General features: G+C 39.7%; 1 protein-coding gene, 1 non-coding gene and 1 pseudogene across 2 annotated transcripts in view; 2 read left to right on the forward strand and 1 right to left on the reverse strand.

Moving 5' to 3' along the window:
- FBXO36 (F-box protein 36) overlaps positions 1–15,496 on the forward strand; it is a 101,741-nt gene that overhangs the window by 38,510 nt on the left and 47,735 nt on the right. The window lies entirely within an intron of this gene.
- Positions 8,523–8,594, reverse strand: TRNAD-AUC (transfer RNA aspartic acid (anticodon AUC)). Its single transcript has one exon. It is a non-coding gene; the product is annotated as a tRNA-Asp (tRNA).
- Positions 9,438–15,427, forward strand: LOC103019053 (T-complex protein 1 subunit alpha-like; annotated as a pseudogene).

Consider the following 15,496-nt stretch of genomic DNA (forward strand, 5'->3'; position numbering starts at 1 on the left):
GATAAGAAAGGATCCTGGCCAGGGAGCAGGATGCTGGCCACCCAGAGGCCGATTCCTCATTGTGTTGCGAGCACCTTCTCCACGGAAGATGCACCGCGCTGTACCGTGGTCCGAACGCGGGTTGCAAAAGAATTTCCAGACACAAGGCAGAATGTAAAGAAGATAGAATTTATTAGAGAGAGGGTCGCTGCCAGAACAGCGGCCCAACTTCCTAGTAGTCTGGGAGAGTCGAGCCCGAACATGTGCTATTGATCAGTTTTTCTAGCCAGAAAACAATGGAATGGTCCGAGGTGAAAATTTCATTTACTGATTGGTCGAGGCACATACACCTTCCTTCTATAGGGTGGGAGTGGGACAGGGCAGATGCCTTTCCTTATTTGGGACAGGTCCCGTTGCCCAGGTGGGCGTCCGTCGCCCAGGTGGGCTCAGGAATTTAGTATCTATCACAACATGGTAGGGAGGGCAATTAAGAGTCCTGTAGGGGGTGTAACGCTGACACTTTTTCAGGCAGGGTCGTCCTTTGTCCTTGAAGTACCACTGTCCTTGGAGCACCACAGGCTGTGCGGTCAGGATGCTCCAGACAAGAGCTTTCAAGGAGCTGGCTACAGAAAGCATACAGACGTGAAAGCAGATGCATGAGTGAACATCAAAGCATTTGAATAAAGTGCTCATGATGGCTTTTTTGCTCTTATTCTCCCTTATAACCTGCAGTTTAGCAGGAAAGGCTATTAGGTGTAATCCCGTGGTTATAATATAAAATACATGTACCATTTGTCTCCAGTGAGCACCTCAGCTTTAGGATAGGATGCTGAGGGAACTTTGCTTACTGCCTGCATGCTTGGGAGGGCTACCTGGAGCATGCTGGGTGAGCAGCAAAGCATTTTACTAGCTCCACTTTCTCACCATCTGGCTTCTCCAGGCCTCAAATAACACCTGCCCTGACCACCCTATTTAAAATGGAACCCCCATCTGCCACCCAACACTCCCTATTTTCTCTTCCTTGTTTACTTTTCTTCACAGCATTTATCACGTTCTAATACAGTATGAAATATATTTACTTGTTTTGTTTATCTGCATCTCCCTTCCCCCCCACCCCAGTAGAAAGTAATCTCCATGGGGGCAGGGGTTTGTCTGTTTTGCCTAGAACAATGCAATGCCCCTAGTCCTTGTGAAATGTGGAATGAATGAAACGCCATGACTTCTCAGCACATCAATCACACCCCCATCAAATATAAGTTAAAAACCCATCCAATGGCAAATATTAATTTATGGGTCAGCACCATTAGGATTATAAGTATTACTGCTTCCCTCCGGGATTATGTACATTGAAGAGCTGAGGCTTGTGGTCATTCCAATAACGTAACAGGTTGAACAGATTTAGAGGCTTTGGGGTCAGATAGACCTGGATTCAGATTCTACTAAGCAGTGAATGAGTTAGGGCAAGCTTTTCTAAACTTCCTTGAGTCTTAGTTTATTCATCTGTAAAATGTACAGTGATACTAACCTCCTAGGGTTGTTGTAAAGACTGGATGGGATAAAGCATACAGCACCCTACATGTGGTGCAGGGTACGTACTCGATGAGATCTGTTATTATTTTCTCATTATCATTTTGGGAGCTGTATTAGTCTGCTGGGGCTGTCATAATAAAATACCACAAATTGGGTGGCTTTAACAACAGAAATTTATTTTCACATAGTTTTGGAAACTGGGAAGTCCAAGATCAAGGTGTTGGCAAGTTTGGTTTCTCCTGAGGCCTCTCTCCTTGGCTTGCAGATGGCCACCTGCCACTGTGTCCTCACATGGCCCTTCCTGTGTACATGTGCATCCCTGGTGTTTCTTCCTCTTCTTAGGAGGACATCAGTCCTGATGGATTAGGGCCTCACCCTTATGACATCACTTAACCCTAATTACCTGTTGAAAGGCCCCATCCCCAAATATAGTCACAGTGGGGGTTAGGAGTTCAACATAGGAATTTGGGGCAGAACACAGTTCAATCCATAACAGATGCTGAGGAATTTTCAACAAAGTATATCCAATTTTGATATATTTAATAATTAGGAAATATTTAAATCCCAGAAATAAAAATGTTTTATTGGGTTTTTTTTGTTTTTTGACTAGCAGATAGGCACTGAAAAGGGCATAGATGCAAGTATTTGGTGGCCGATGTTCATTTTACAAACAAGAAGAAAGAAAACCAAGGGAAGAGGGAAACATGTGGAGAGAAACAGAAAGAAGACACAGAAATAAAACTATGAAATGACCCCTTACCAAATGGTAGGACTGTACCTGAGGATGCATTTGAAGAGAACAGTACCAGGGAACAAGAGGAAATATAACTAGCGCCCACTGGAGAGAAAGGAAAGAGAGAGAGAGAAACTGTATTTCTTTTCATTTTTTTTTTTTTGGCTGCATGGCATGCAGGACATTAGTTCCCCGACCAGGGATTGAACCTGTGCCTCTGCAGTGGAAGTGCAGAGTCTTTCTGATGGCAAATGTTTATCTAATCAAGAGAGAAACTGTCAGCTTCTTGGTCAGTTGGGTCTGATGTCCCCTCCTTCCCTGCCAGGGAATTTGGCACGTGTAGAGCAGAGCTACTTCTAACTAGACCCTGAGAAACTTGGGGGTGATTTTTTTTAAAAAATATTTTATTTATTTATTTACTTGGTTGTGCCAGGTCTTAGTTGCAGCAAGCAGGCTCCTTAGCTGTGGCTTGCCAGCTCCTTAGTTGCGGCATGCATGTGGGATCTAGTTCCCTGACCAGAGGTGGAACCCAGGCCCCTTGAATTGGGAGTGCGGAATGTTAAACCCTACGCCACCAGGAAAGTTCCTGGGGGAGATTTTTAAAATAAGTTTTTTACCAGTAGATTACTATTTTGTACCAAAAGCGAAACCACAGACACCTTCCAATTGTAAATAGTAATTTTATAAAGAAGCAGCTTACGGGCTTAGGGGCAGGTACATCTCTAAATTCACCCTGCGAATTGGAGCCATAGACACCGGGGCCTTCCTACCTGCTTAGTCACTTTTCCTGCCCATATCCAGGAAGGTTTTGGCGAGAGGGTTCCAGATTGTATTATTTTTTCCAGGCATTGTTCCAGAATGCCTGGAAAAAATAATATTGTACTAATGCAAAAAAAAAAAAAAGAAAGAAAGAAAAAGAAAGAAAAGGCTCCACTTGCATCTGTGTTCAGAGCTTTTTTTTTCTTGGTTTGATCTTATTGTTTGTAGAGTACTCTGAATTTCTTTGAGATTTCTAGCACACCCATCTGGCAGACACACTTAGTATTTTGGGGTCAGGCCTCTGCAAAGTGTGTGTTAGAAGTGACTGGCGTGGCCTTGACTCACACTGCCTTCCTGCACTTGGGAATGGTCCCACCATCTCCAGACTTAGAAAATTGTGGGTTTCATCAAGTTTTTTAACTGGAGCTGCAAGAGTGGATCTGTGCATCTTCTAAACCTAGGGAACTACATCTGTATTCTTGGCCTGTCATGTAAACAAATTCTAGTAATAATTCGATAGGTAAGAAAAATTAAAACGTATCTGGTACCCTGCTAAGCACATGTACACATATCAGTTCATGTTAATCCTCCCAGAAGATATGAACAAGAGCAGGCAAACAGAGATTATGAGCCCCACCAAGGCTACCCGCTAGTAAGCCCTCACCTGGAATGTTCCTCTGGGTCCAAAGCACCTGCTCTGATGCGCTTGAAGCCCCATTTGTGCCTTCACGTGTAGGAACTCAGTGACATCCATCCACTTTGGTATGATGTCCGTGTTTTTTGCTCTCATTACTTATATGACTCTTTTCCCCCCTGAATCAAAAGTACTCATGTTGGATATGTATTGGAAAAAATATTTATGTTCAGTATGTATAGTTTTCTTATTTATTCTCTTTCCGTTATGCAAAATATTGTACAAGATTTGCTTTCAAAAATCTGCCTAGTAAGAGATTGTGTCTGAGGTGTAAACAGCCAAGTCATGATGCATGGTAAGGAGAAAATGAGAGTAATCGTGAATTCTGTAGGACCTCCAATATGATTTATTGTAACAGAATGTTTTTAAATAAAGAATACTGCTTAAAGTTACATTTCTGGATCTCATGACCTAGGAGAGGAAGCAAATCTAATAGCTACCACCTCTGTAGTGAATTTTCAAGTCAAAATAATAGCTTCTGATCAGTCACCTCTAGAATTTTGATTCCAAGATTTCAGCCAGAGAATAAGGATGGTACTAAAGCATGCATAATAAGTCTTAGTGTGGTGCTATCCCTCATTCCTGTGCCACTTTATAAAATAAAAATGGTATTATTATTATTTATTGTTTTTAAAGTAATACTTTTCCCATAAAATCTTGTAGTATTACTTTTTGCATTTATCATAATAGTCCATCTAGATTTTATTTTTGAATGTAGTTGGAGGTAGAAGTTTAAATTTATTTCCTTTAAGTAGATGCCTTATCATATCAACACTATTTATTAATAATTCATCCTTTTCTTCTCAAGTTGAAATAATACCTTTACCATACATTAGTTTCCCATTTACATCTGACGCTACTTCTGAACTTTATTCTATTCTACCAATATATTTGTTTATTATATACAAATACCATACTATTTATTTATAATTGCCTTGTATTACATTCTAATATATTGCAAGATATTATTCTTTCTTCCCAAGATTTTCTCGGCAATTTTCACATATTTATTTTATCATATGAATTTTACAAAATTTTGTCCTCTTACCAAAATAGGAAAGTGAATTCTGATTGGTGTTGCATTAGGTTTATATATTAATTTGGGAAAGGGTGAGTTTCTTTTTTTAGAAATTGAAATTTCCAATCTTAGAATATGAAATGTCACTCAATTTGTTCAGGTATTGGCATTAGGACCATCAGTAAAATTGAATAGCACTTTTTTATTAGGTTCTGTAACCTTTATGTTTGTTATTTTTAGGTATTTTAGTGTTTTAAATTATTGTGTATGGGGTACATTTTCTCCCATATCCATTTCTAACTGCTTATATTATAAATATTATATATAAATTATTTATTTTAAATAAAGCTATTTTATGTATAATTTCATATATCCAATCTCCCTATTAAATTTTCATGAATTCTATTCAATAGTAGATTTTTAGCTGTCATATCTAGTAAAACACCTTCTCTTCCTTCCAGTTATTTTCTTATTTTATTGTATTAGCTAGAAAACCAAAAGTACTGTTGAATAAAAGTGGCCTTGTTCCTGATTTATATGTCAAGGCTTCAGTATTTTACCATTCAATATGGCGTTTACCAGGTGTATGGGTTTGTATATATGTGAGTGTGTGTGTGTAAATATATTTTATATTTAAGTAGTTTCGTTCTATCACTATTTTACTTAGGATTTTTTTTTTAACTTAGGATTTATATTAGGAATGGCTACTGAATTTTGTCAGCATTTTGAGACTTTGATTAATCTAATCCTAGGATATTTTCTCTTTGATTTATTGATGCAGTGAATTATATTGATATTAAATATTAGGAATGTAGTTTAGGAAAATATATGAGTAACCTTCAAGTGTGGGAGGCCTTCTTAACATAGGAAGCACAAAAGTCATAAGGGAAAAGATTTCAAGATTTAAGTTTAGAAAAAAATGTTGGGAACTTCCCTGGTGGTCCAGTGGTTAAGACTCCGTGCTTCCATTGCAGGGGGCACGGGTTCAATCCCTGGTTGGGGAACTAAGATCCCGCTTGCCGCATGGTGCAGCCAAAAAAGAAAAAGAAAAAAACGTTACATTTCTGAAATGGTGCATATAGCATAAACAATGTCAGTTGACACCCTTATCAAACAAAGAATTATAACCACTACTTAGGATAAAAAGACCTTTTATGAATTGATAAGAAAAAGTTAGGCCATAAGGGAAAATAAAAACAACATGATATGATCAGGCAATTCATTAATTCAACAATTATTATTTTTTTTTAGCTCCTACTATATTACTGACACTCTTCTAGATCCTGAGATAATAGCAATGAGTAAAATGATCAAAGACTCCCAGCCTCCTGGACCTAATGTTCTAGCGGGGGGATTCACCTCACAATATGTTCTGGAGGTCCCTCCCCGGCAGCACATGGAGATCTTCCTCATTCTTTTTTAGGACAGAGAATGACAAGTACATACTCCTTTGTATGGTTGTGTGAAAAGTTTATTCAGCCAGTCTCCTGCTGCCACACTCAGGTTGCTTCTAATCTTTTTAGCTTTTGCAAATAATACCTCAATGGAGAACCTCATTTATTATTAGATCATGCTAAATTTCCCTCCCTAGCTGTTGTACCATAATCATCAGATTTCCTGTTTCTCCACAGCCTTGCTAACAGTGTGTTTTCAGTCTTTAGGATTTTGTCAGTCTGGGTAGATGAGAAACAGAAAACACGTACGTTGGTGTGATTTTAATACGCTTTTTATTATTCTGAGTGAAATTGAGCATCTTTTCATGTTTATGGACCATGTGAATATTTTTCCTGTGAACTTGGTTTTCCTGTCTTTTGCTCACTTTTAAAATTAATTTGTTGGTTGTTTCTCTATTTCTACAAACTCTTTAGGGAGATTAACCCTTTGTTGTGATATTAACTGTGAATGTTTTTCCCAGTTTGTCATTTTTCTTTTGTCTTTGCTGTATTTAAAAAAAAAAAAATCAGGCTTCTTGCTATGCTTTTAGTACAGTGAAAATTACCCTTTTTAGGTTCCATAAATTTGATAAATGTATAACCACCACCATAATAAAGATATAAAATATTTTCACCAACCCCAAAAGTTTTCTCATGTCCGTTTGCAGTGAGTCCCCTTTCCCACCTCCATCCCCTGGTACCACTGACCTGATTTCTGTTTTGCCTTTTTCAACATGCCCTAAATGGAATCATACAGTGTATCTGGTTCTTTTTTATATCTGGCTTCTTTCACTTAGCATAATGCTTTTGAGATTCAACCATGTTTTTGCATGTATGAGCAGTTCTACTTATTGCTGTGTAATATTTTTTCATTTGGATGTATTTATCTATTTACCAGTTGATGGATATTTTGGTTGTTTCCAATTTGGAGGTACAGTGTATTATGAACAAAGCTGCTTTAAACATTTCCATACAGGTCTTTGGAGACTTTGCCGTACAGAAGTTTTTTATATTTATATAATCAAATGTATAAATCTTCTCTTTTCTGGCTTTTGGATTTTGAGACATAGTTAGAAAGATAATAAGAGGATTCACTATTTTTTTTTCCTTCTAGTACTTGTATGGTCTCATTTTTTTTACATGCAGATCTTTGATCTATTTGTAATTTATCCTGATGTGAGGCATAAATCAATTTTCTGCTTCTAACTGGCCACCCAATAGTCCCCAAATTCCTATATCAATCTTTTAAATCTGATTTAAGAAAATCTATTTTACAATTATTTGTAATTACTTATAGTTTATTAGAAACATTTTAAGTTTATTACAATTATTTGTGTTTATCACAAATATTCAATTAAAGTTAGAAGTTAAAAACCTATTTTTCTTTAAATCTCAAATACAACTTACAAATCTAGGAAATTCAATTGTAAATCAAGTAATTTTGTATTAAAATTAAAAACACTCATTTTCATTGTTCTTTGATTAATGTTTAATTAGCTTATACATTTAACGAATTGCAATCCCTTAAACATTTAAGCACAGTTTACGAACTTAATCAAATTACCTTAAAAATTATAAATTAAAGCCACAAAACTCTTAAATATAATAAATTAAATTCTCTTAAATTTAAATAACACTGACAAACATGATTAAATCCTCTTAAGCATTTCAATCTATCTCATGAATTTAATATATTTGGTTTTCTCAAGTACTTCTGAAATCTAAAGAGACATAATTACAAATCTAACAAAATCAAACCACATGTTTATAAAACTGTAGAGAAACAAACTTTAAAATGTAGATGATCAAACTCTTTTAAACGTTTAAACATCTTAAAATCATTATAAATTTAATAGATATTCCTAAGTTTAAACGTTGACTACCAACTTAATCATTTGCATTAGCCTATGTATTTAAATTAAAATGGCAAATATAGTATGTCAGATTCTTGACAGCATTTTAAACATCTTAAGGATACACAAAGTGCAGCTTCTAGTTCTAGTACTATTGTATATCTTCCCTCCCTCTGGCAATGCTGCTAAAACAATAATTATAGGGTTTTTCTAAAGCATAAACCCACAAAGACAAAGAGAATGGGAAAGGCGACAAAGGCAACAATTTTGCATGCTGAAAAGCAGATGACTTACTGGTAGCTGATTTAACAGCCCTGAAAAAGCTGAATTCTAAGCTAGTGGTAGGGAAGTCAGGAAATAATCAGATTTGTGCCCCAGAACCTCAGAGCAGGGCGGCTCAGGAATAGGCGGAAATAGGTTCTTTTTGAATGCTAGAGTATAAAAGGACCTTCGAACAAGAAGGATGTTTGACATCCTGCTTGTGTGTGTGTGTGTGTGTGTGTATGTGTGTGTGTGATCCTATTTCCCTGACCAGGGATCGAACCTGGGCCCCAGCAATGATAGTGCCGAGTCCTAACCACTGGACCACCAGGGAATTCCCAACAGCCTGTTTAAAATGTGGTTAGAACCACCTTCATCTTCATCCCCTACTCTCCTTTGCACAGCCAGCAAGAGCTTTGCCTCACCACCCAGGAGAAGACCGGAAGTTTGGTCTCTGGAGGGGTAAACTAGGGGTACAATGGACTCAGGACCCCAGGCCACTGGGGACAGAGGAACTCAGGGCTGAATATGGCAAGGGATTAAGGGAAAATCCACATACTGAACTGGGAGACTCACTCTGACTTGCCAGTGGCTCACAGAAAGCTGTGGGCAGCCAGGTTTATACCCTCCAGGAAGAAAGCTGGAAGATTCTTCACCAGGCTGAAACGAGATCTCAAGATGTTGATAGTCAGGAGCCTCCAACCAAAGAGCTTCAGCAGGTCACCCTACGGTGAGGTCCTCCTCTGGACAAGCCCTGCTCAAATGCCCAGATCTTCCAGTCAGCTTCCTAGCACCCTACTCCTGAATACACGTGAACGGTGATGAGTTATCAGGCTTTTGAGGAAAGCCAAAACAAATTAACAATAACAACAACATACAGGAAATGTAACTTTGGAAAAAACAAAGACAATGAACAAAGGCAGAACAAAATACTCATCAGTAATATCCTCAGAAGGATAAGAAAGTTATTGTATCCATGAAACAAGGACAGTACACAATAAAAAAGAAACACTCAGAAAACTAAAAAGAGCTTTTAGAAAATAAAAATATATGGGAAAAAATGAAAAACTGCATAGAAGGGTTGGAGGATAAAATTGAGAATATCTCCTAGAAAAAAAGAATCAAAAGTAAGTGATGGGCAATAGGGAAAAAAACATAATAAAAGAATTAGACCAGGATGTCCAATACCTGGAAAAAAGAAATTCCAGAAAAAAGTATACAAGAAAATGTCCTAGACGTGAAGTACTCCCAGATTAAAAGCTCTCACCAAGTACCCTGCAAAATAAATGAAAAAGTGAGATACCATGCCAGGTATCTCAAGCAAAGTCCATTGAGGAGAGAGAAACCATACTTATTTTACCAGAGACAATTTATTATTAAGGATTGTTAACTAATAGAAGATGGTTAACAACTTAAAGGGTAAAAGAGGGCAAAAACTTGTACACAAATGTTTATAGAACCTTTATTCATAGTAGCCAGAAACTGGAGCTAAGCATGAAAGCAGTAGTTTGGAAGAAAATCCAAAAGTTGTGGGAGAGCACAGTTTGAATCCAGGATGAAAATGGGAGGGAGTAGGGGTGAATCTGAGATGTTTACAGCTTTCCCAAAGTGGAAATCAAAAGGAAGCTAGCTCTAAGTCACTGCAGAGCCAGCTTAAGAGCCCAGCACTTTACTGCTGTTATCACCATGCTCTCGACGCCACAGAGATAATATTCTGAGTAAAACATTAAAGACTCACACGTTGAATATGGGGAAGTTTTAGGAATACCTTCATCCATTTATTCTACTTATATTTTCCATTTTCAGGTATATACAAGGCTAATGTAAATTTATTATATTAAAATTAATGTAATACATATATTATGTTAATATAATTTATAAAACTAATGAAGTACAGTTGACCCTTGAACAACAAGGCGGGGGCAGCCACTGACCCTCCATGCAGTTATAAATCCTTGTATAACTTCATCGTCTACCCTCCTATTGAAAGTTTTGCATGTTGCAGGAAGGGGGACCCCTTCCAGCGGCTGAGAGTGGGCTCTTGTCTAATACTCGCAAATGAATTGTCCGAGGAAACACATGTGCTGACAAAACAAGAGACTTTATTGGAAAGGGGCACCCGGGCGAAGAGCAGCAGGGTAAGGGAACCCAGGAGAACCGCTCTGCCATGTGGCTTGCAGTCTCAGGTTTTATGGTGATGGGGTTAGTTTCTGGGTTTTCTCTGGTCAATCATTCTGACTCAGGGTCCTTCCTGGTGGCTCATGCATCACTTAGCCAAGATGTATTCCATTGAGAAGGATTCTGGGAGGTTGATAGGATATATGGACTGGCGTCTCCTCTCTCCTTTTGACCTTTCCCGAATTCTTCCAGTTGGTGGTAGCTTGTTAGTTCCATGTTCCTTACCAGGACCTCCTGTTGTAAGATAACTCATGCCAGTGGTTACTATCGTGCTTGTCCAGGGTGAGCAGTTTTGGTCAGTGGTTCCCCTAATACATCCGTGGATTCAACCAAACGCAGGTCATGTAGTCCTGTAGTTATGTATTTAGTGAAAAAAAACTGTGTAGGGCTTCCCTGGTGGTGCAGTGGTTAAGAAAGAATCCGCCTGCCAATGCAGGGGACACGGGTTCGAGGCCTGGTCCAGGAAGATCCCACATGCCGTGGAGCAACTAAGCCCGTGTGCCACAACTACCGAAGTGCATGCATCTAGAGCCTGTGCTCCGCAACAAGAGAAGCCACTCCAATGAGAAGCCTGTGCACCACAACAAAGAGCAGCCCCTGCTTGCCACAACTAGAAGAAAGCCCACGCAGCAACGAAGACCCAACGGGCCAAAGATAAATAAATAAGACTCTACCTCCAAATACAGTCATTAAAAAAAAAAAAAACCTGCCTATATGTGGACCTGTGCAGTGCAAACCTGTGTTAACCAAGGGTCCACTGTGATATAATTGCTAAAAATAACATAATAAAATACATGTCTAGTGAAGAATAAAAGAGCTCTTTCAATAACTATAAAACAAGTGATAGAAACCCATTGTGTTTCAGTTTCCTTAACAGTGTTATTTCTTTCTATATAATAAATAATGCTATGACATTCAATGGATGGTGTATTAAATCTGATGGAACATGGCATTATTTCACATAAAAACAGGTTTAAAGGAAAAGAGGTTCCCAACACAGGGACAGTGCTCTGGCTCCTTCTCTCCACAATCTATTGGTTCTGTCTCCTCCAGGAAACATTCTTGTCACCTCAGGCTGGCTCCCCTCATAGTCACAAAATGGCTGCTGCTTCTCCAGTGATCCCATCAAAACACAACAGCCAGTGCCCAAAAAGGGGCTGTGTTTCTCCTGTGAATGAAAAATGTTGCCTGCCATATCAGTAAACAAAGGATATTGCAGCCATCAAGCCACTACAGCCATCCTGGATGGTGAGCCCTGAGGAAGCTCAGGATGGAGACCAATGGGCTGCCCACTGCCAAGCCCTCAGCCCCTGCAGCCACCCCCAGCGGTGCACCCTGAGGGGACTCAGGGTGGGAAAGAAACAGGATACTGGCCCTAGATAGCTAAAGGAAAGATTTCAATGAGCCCAGATTCTTGCATCTTCCCAGACAGAAAAGTGCTAAATTCATTAACTTGACATATCTGGTTTTCTTTAATTAACAGTAATCTTTTGATGTTCCGACTACCTGCTTTGTCACAAAACTCCTATATATCCTGTCTGAGAAGCTGCCTCCCGGGCTTGAAGTCCTCAGAAAGTCTGCCAAATAAAACGTAATTCTCAACTTTTAGGTTGTACATTTTTTTTTCAGTCAACACTCCTTATAAGTGATAAAATCTTTCCCAGAAGCTCCTGCAGATTTCTCCTGCTGTCTCATTGGCGAAAATTTTGTCACATGCCCATGCCCATACCAATCATTGGCAGGGGGAACAAACCTACAAGGAATGGCTTAGACCCATCATGTCCCACCCCCTGGGGCTAGAGGTGAGGCCCATGCACTGAGCACAAGCAATGCAGAGGAGAGAGGCTATGGGAAAAATCAGGGTTCATGTGGGAAGAGCAGGTGGGCAAATGAATGCCGGGGAGCAACCAACAATGTCTGCCACCTATTCCTAATCACACCCACTGTGTTAGAGGTGCATTAATTCAACTCTCCGAGGACAGCTTCATTTCTGAGTTCTTAAAGGAAGAAACATTTCAGTGTAGTCAGTTTTCCCTTATTAAAAACTTCGATTTATTCCATTTTCATTTCAGCCTCAGACTCATCTTTCCCATATTTAATAATGATGCTTTTATTCCTAATGTGTAAAAATTGCTACTATTCCAGAGGAAAATTATCAATAGCTGAAAATCTAAGTTTTGCTGTGTTTAGACCAATTGAGCCAAACATAGACACATAGGGGAACACATATTTGAAGTTGTAAATTTGGACCAAAAGCATATCATAATTGTTTATAGTTTAAATATGCAGTGAACTAAAATAATCTTCATAATTCATTTAAAATACATCTTTCTACATTTTAGAATGCCAGTGCTTTGTGAGCTTTTGAGTAATATCGAAAGGTAAAATTACTCACAGTTTGCCCTTGCAATTCTTGCTTCTCCATTTCTCAGTAGAATGTTCAGATAACAAAATCCTTCTTCATCAAATAAAATATCTAATTTCATAAACTCTCTCTGATACAATCTCAACCCCACTCTGTAAAATCCCCAAATTATATATGATTTCCAAAACAGGGAGAAATTTGATCTGATAGAATAACAACAGTCTGCAGGAGAAAGCAGAAACAGTCGTGTGCTAAATTACAATCATATTTCCTGGACAGATGCTTAGAAAGAGTCAGAATGTCCCATTTAGTATGCGGTATCTGGCAAGTCACCCTAATCCTTCATGAGCAACTTTGTTTATTGACTGGATAGATGGATGACTATTTAATTATGCTGTTGAGAAAATACTTACTGCAAAGAATGTGCAATTCTTTTTTTTAATTTTTTTTTTTTAATTTTTATTTTTGGCTGTGTTGGGTCTTCGTTTCTGTGCGAGGGCTTCCTCTAGTTGTGGCAAGTGGGGGCCACTCTTCATCGCGGTGCGCGGGCCTCTCACTGTTGCGGCCCCTCTTGTTGCGGAGCACAGGCTCCAGACGCGCAGGCTCAGTAGTTGTGGCGCACGGGCCCAGTTGCTCTGCGGCATGTGGGATCTTCCCAGACCAGGGCTCGAACCCGTGTCCCCTGCATTGGCAGGCAGATTCTCAACCACTGCGCCACCAGGGAAGCCCAGAATGTGCAATTCTTAATGATTATTGATGATTAGAAAAGTCAAATACCAAGTCAGAGTGAAAAGCTGAAATAAAGATCCTTGAAGAATACAACTAAGAAAGCAGAACTTGATGAAGTATGTTTTTGTTTTTGTTTTCTTTTTGACCATGCGGCATCTTAGTTCCCCGACCAGGGATGGAACCCGTGCCCCCTGCAGTGGAAGCGCGGAGTCTTAACCACTGGACCGCCACAGAAGTCCCAATGAAGTATGGTTGAATATTGTTAGATAGTTGATGAGAAAAAGACAAGGTTCTGATCTGTAGGTATTTGGGGGCTGAGTGTGTTATAGGTATGAAGGGGTGACCAGCAAGGGAACAAGAGGGAAAGAGGGAAGGAAAGAGGCAAGGACCGTCCTCTACGGAGCTCACGGGCTGGCATCATGTGCCTGGCATCGTGCTGGGCACTTTGGATTTATCCCAGGTCATCCCTCCAAATTCAATGAAGTGGGCATAGTGGTTGTTTCCATTTTGGAGATGAAGAAACTGAGGTCACAGGAGATTAAGACATTTGCCCAAAAGAGACGTTCCTGGTGGTCCAGTGGTAAAGAATCCGCCTTCCAATGCAGGGGACGTAAGTTCGATCCCTGGTGGGGGAATCTAAGATCCCACATGCCGCAGGGCAACTAAGCCCACGCACCACAACTAGAGAGCCCGTGCTGCAAACTACAGAGCCCATGCGCTCTGGAGCCCGTGCACCACAACTAGAGAGAGAAAAACCCGCATGCCACAACTAGAGAGAAGCCCACGCGCCGCAACAAAGAGACCGTGCTGCAGTGAAAGATCCCACATGCCTCAACAAAGACCTGACGCAGCCAAAAATAATAAATAAATAAATATTTTTTAAAAAGACATTTGCCCCAGGTAAATGACAGAGACCAGGGTTTAAACCCAGACCCTTCTAACACCAGAGTCTGCTTGTGTCCCAGCAGCAGGATTTTTCAAGTGTAGTGATGGGAGTAGCACAATCTCTGAACCTGGGGAACCGGGGTGGGGTATATATTGTCCAAATATACTCAAATCCTGAGATGCCCACTGGGCCCACCTTTTCCCAGTGCCTCCTGAGTTCCTCTCCTGGTGGGAAAAGGACTTAAGCTTTAGGGACCTTCACTGGGTGAATGACAAACACCTCGTCGTCTTGCCATAATAATTCGTGCAGAAGAGACATCGGGATCAATGAGGAATCTCAGACCTCTCTTTTAAAAGTAGCTCAGTTTTCATTTGGAAGGTGAAGAAACTTTTGAAGCTTCAATGTTGGTACAGGAGAGAATTTGTGATGATGAACTGATCTTGATTAAAAACGCTAAGGCTCATACCTCTGCGTCAGTCATCTTACGTGGGGCAAATGATTTCATGTGTGGCCAGATGGAGCGCTCTTTACCTGATGCTCTTTGTGTGGCGAGAGTTTTGGAGTCAAAATCTGTGGTTCCGGGTAGGGGTGTTGTAGAAGCAGCCCTTTCCGTATACCTTGAAAACTACGCAACCAGCATGGGCTCCCGGGAACAGCTTGCTATTGCCGAGTTTGCAAGATCTCTTCTTGTTATTCCTAATACTCTGGCAGTTAATGCTGCCCAAGACTCCACAGATCTGGTTGCAAAATTAAGAGCTTTTCATAATGAGGCTCAGAACGCAAAAATCTAAAATGGATTGGTCTTGACTTGGTCAATGGTAAACCCTGAGACAGCAAACAAGCAGGGGTGTATGAACCAACCATAGACAAAGTTAAGAGTTTGAAATTTGCAACTGAAGCTGCAATTACCATTCTTCGAATTGATCTTATTAAATTACACCCAGAAGGCAAAGATGATAAGCATGGAGATTATGAAGCTGCTGTTCACTCTGGAGCCCTTGATGACTGATCTGATTTCTTTTATTTATAACAATGTTGATGCAATTTTCTTGTACCTCGAGTATTACACGTTAAAGTG

This window comes from Balaenoptera acutorostrata, chromosome 8 (genome assembly GCF_949987535.1).
Source record: "Balaenoptera acutorostrata chromosome 8, mBalAcu1.1, whole genome shotgun sequence".
Lineage (NCBI taxonomy): Eukaryota > Metazoa > Chordata > Mammalia > Artiodactyla > Balaenopteridae > Balaenoptera > Balaenoptera acutorostrata.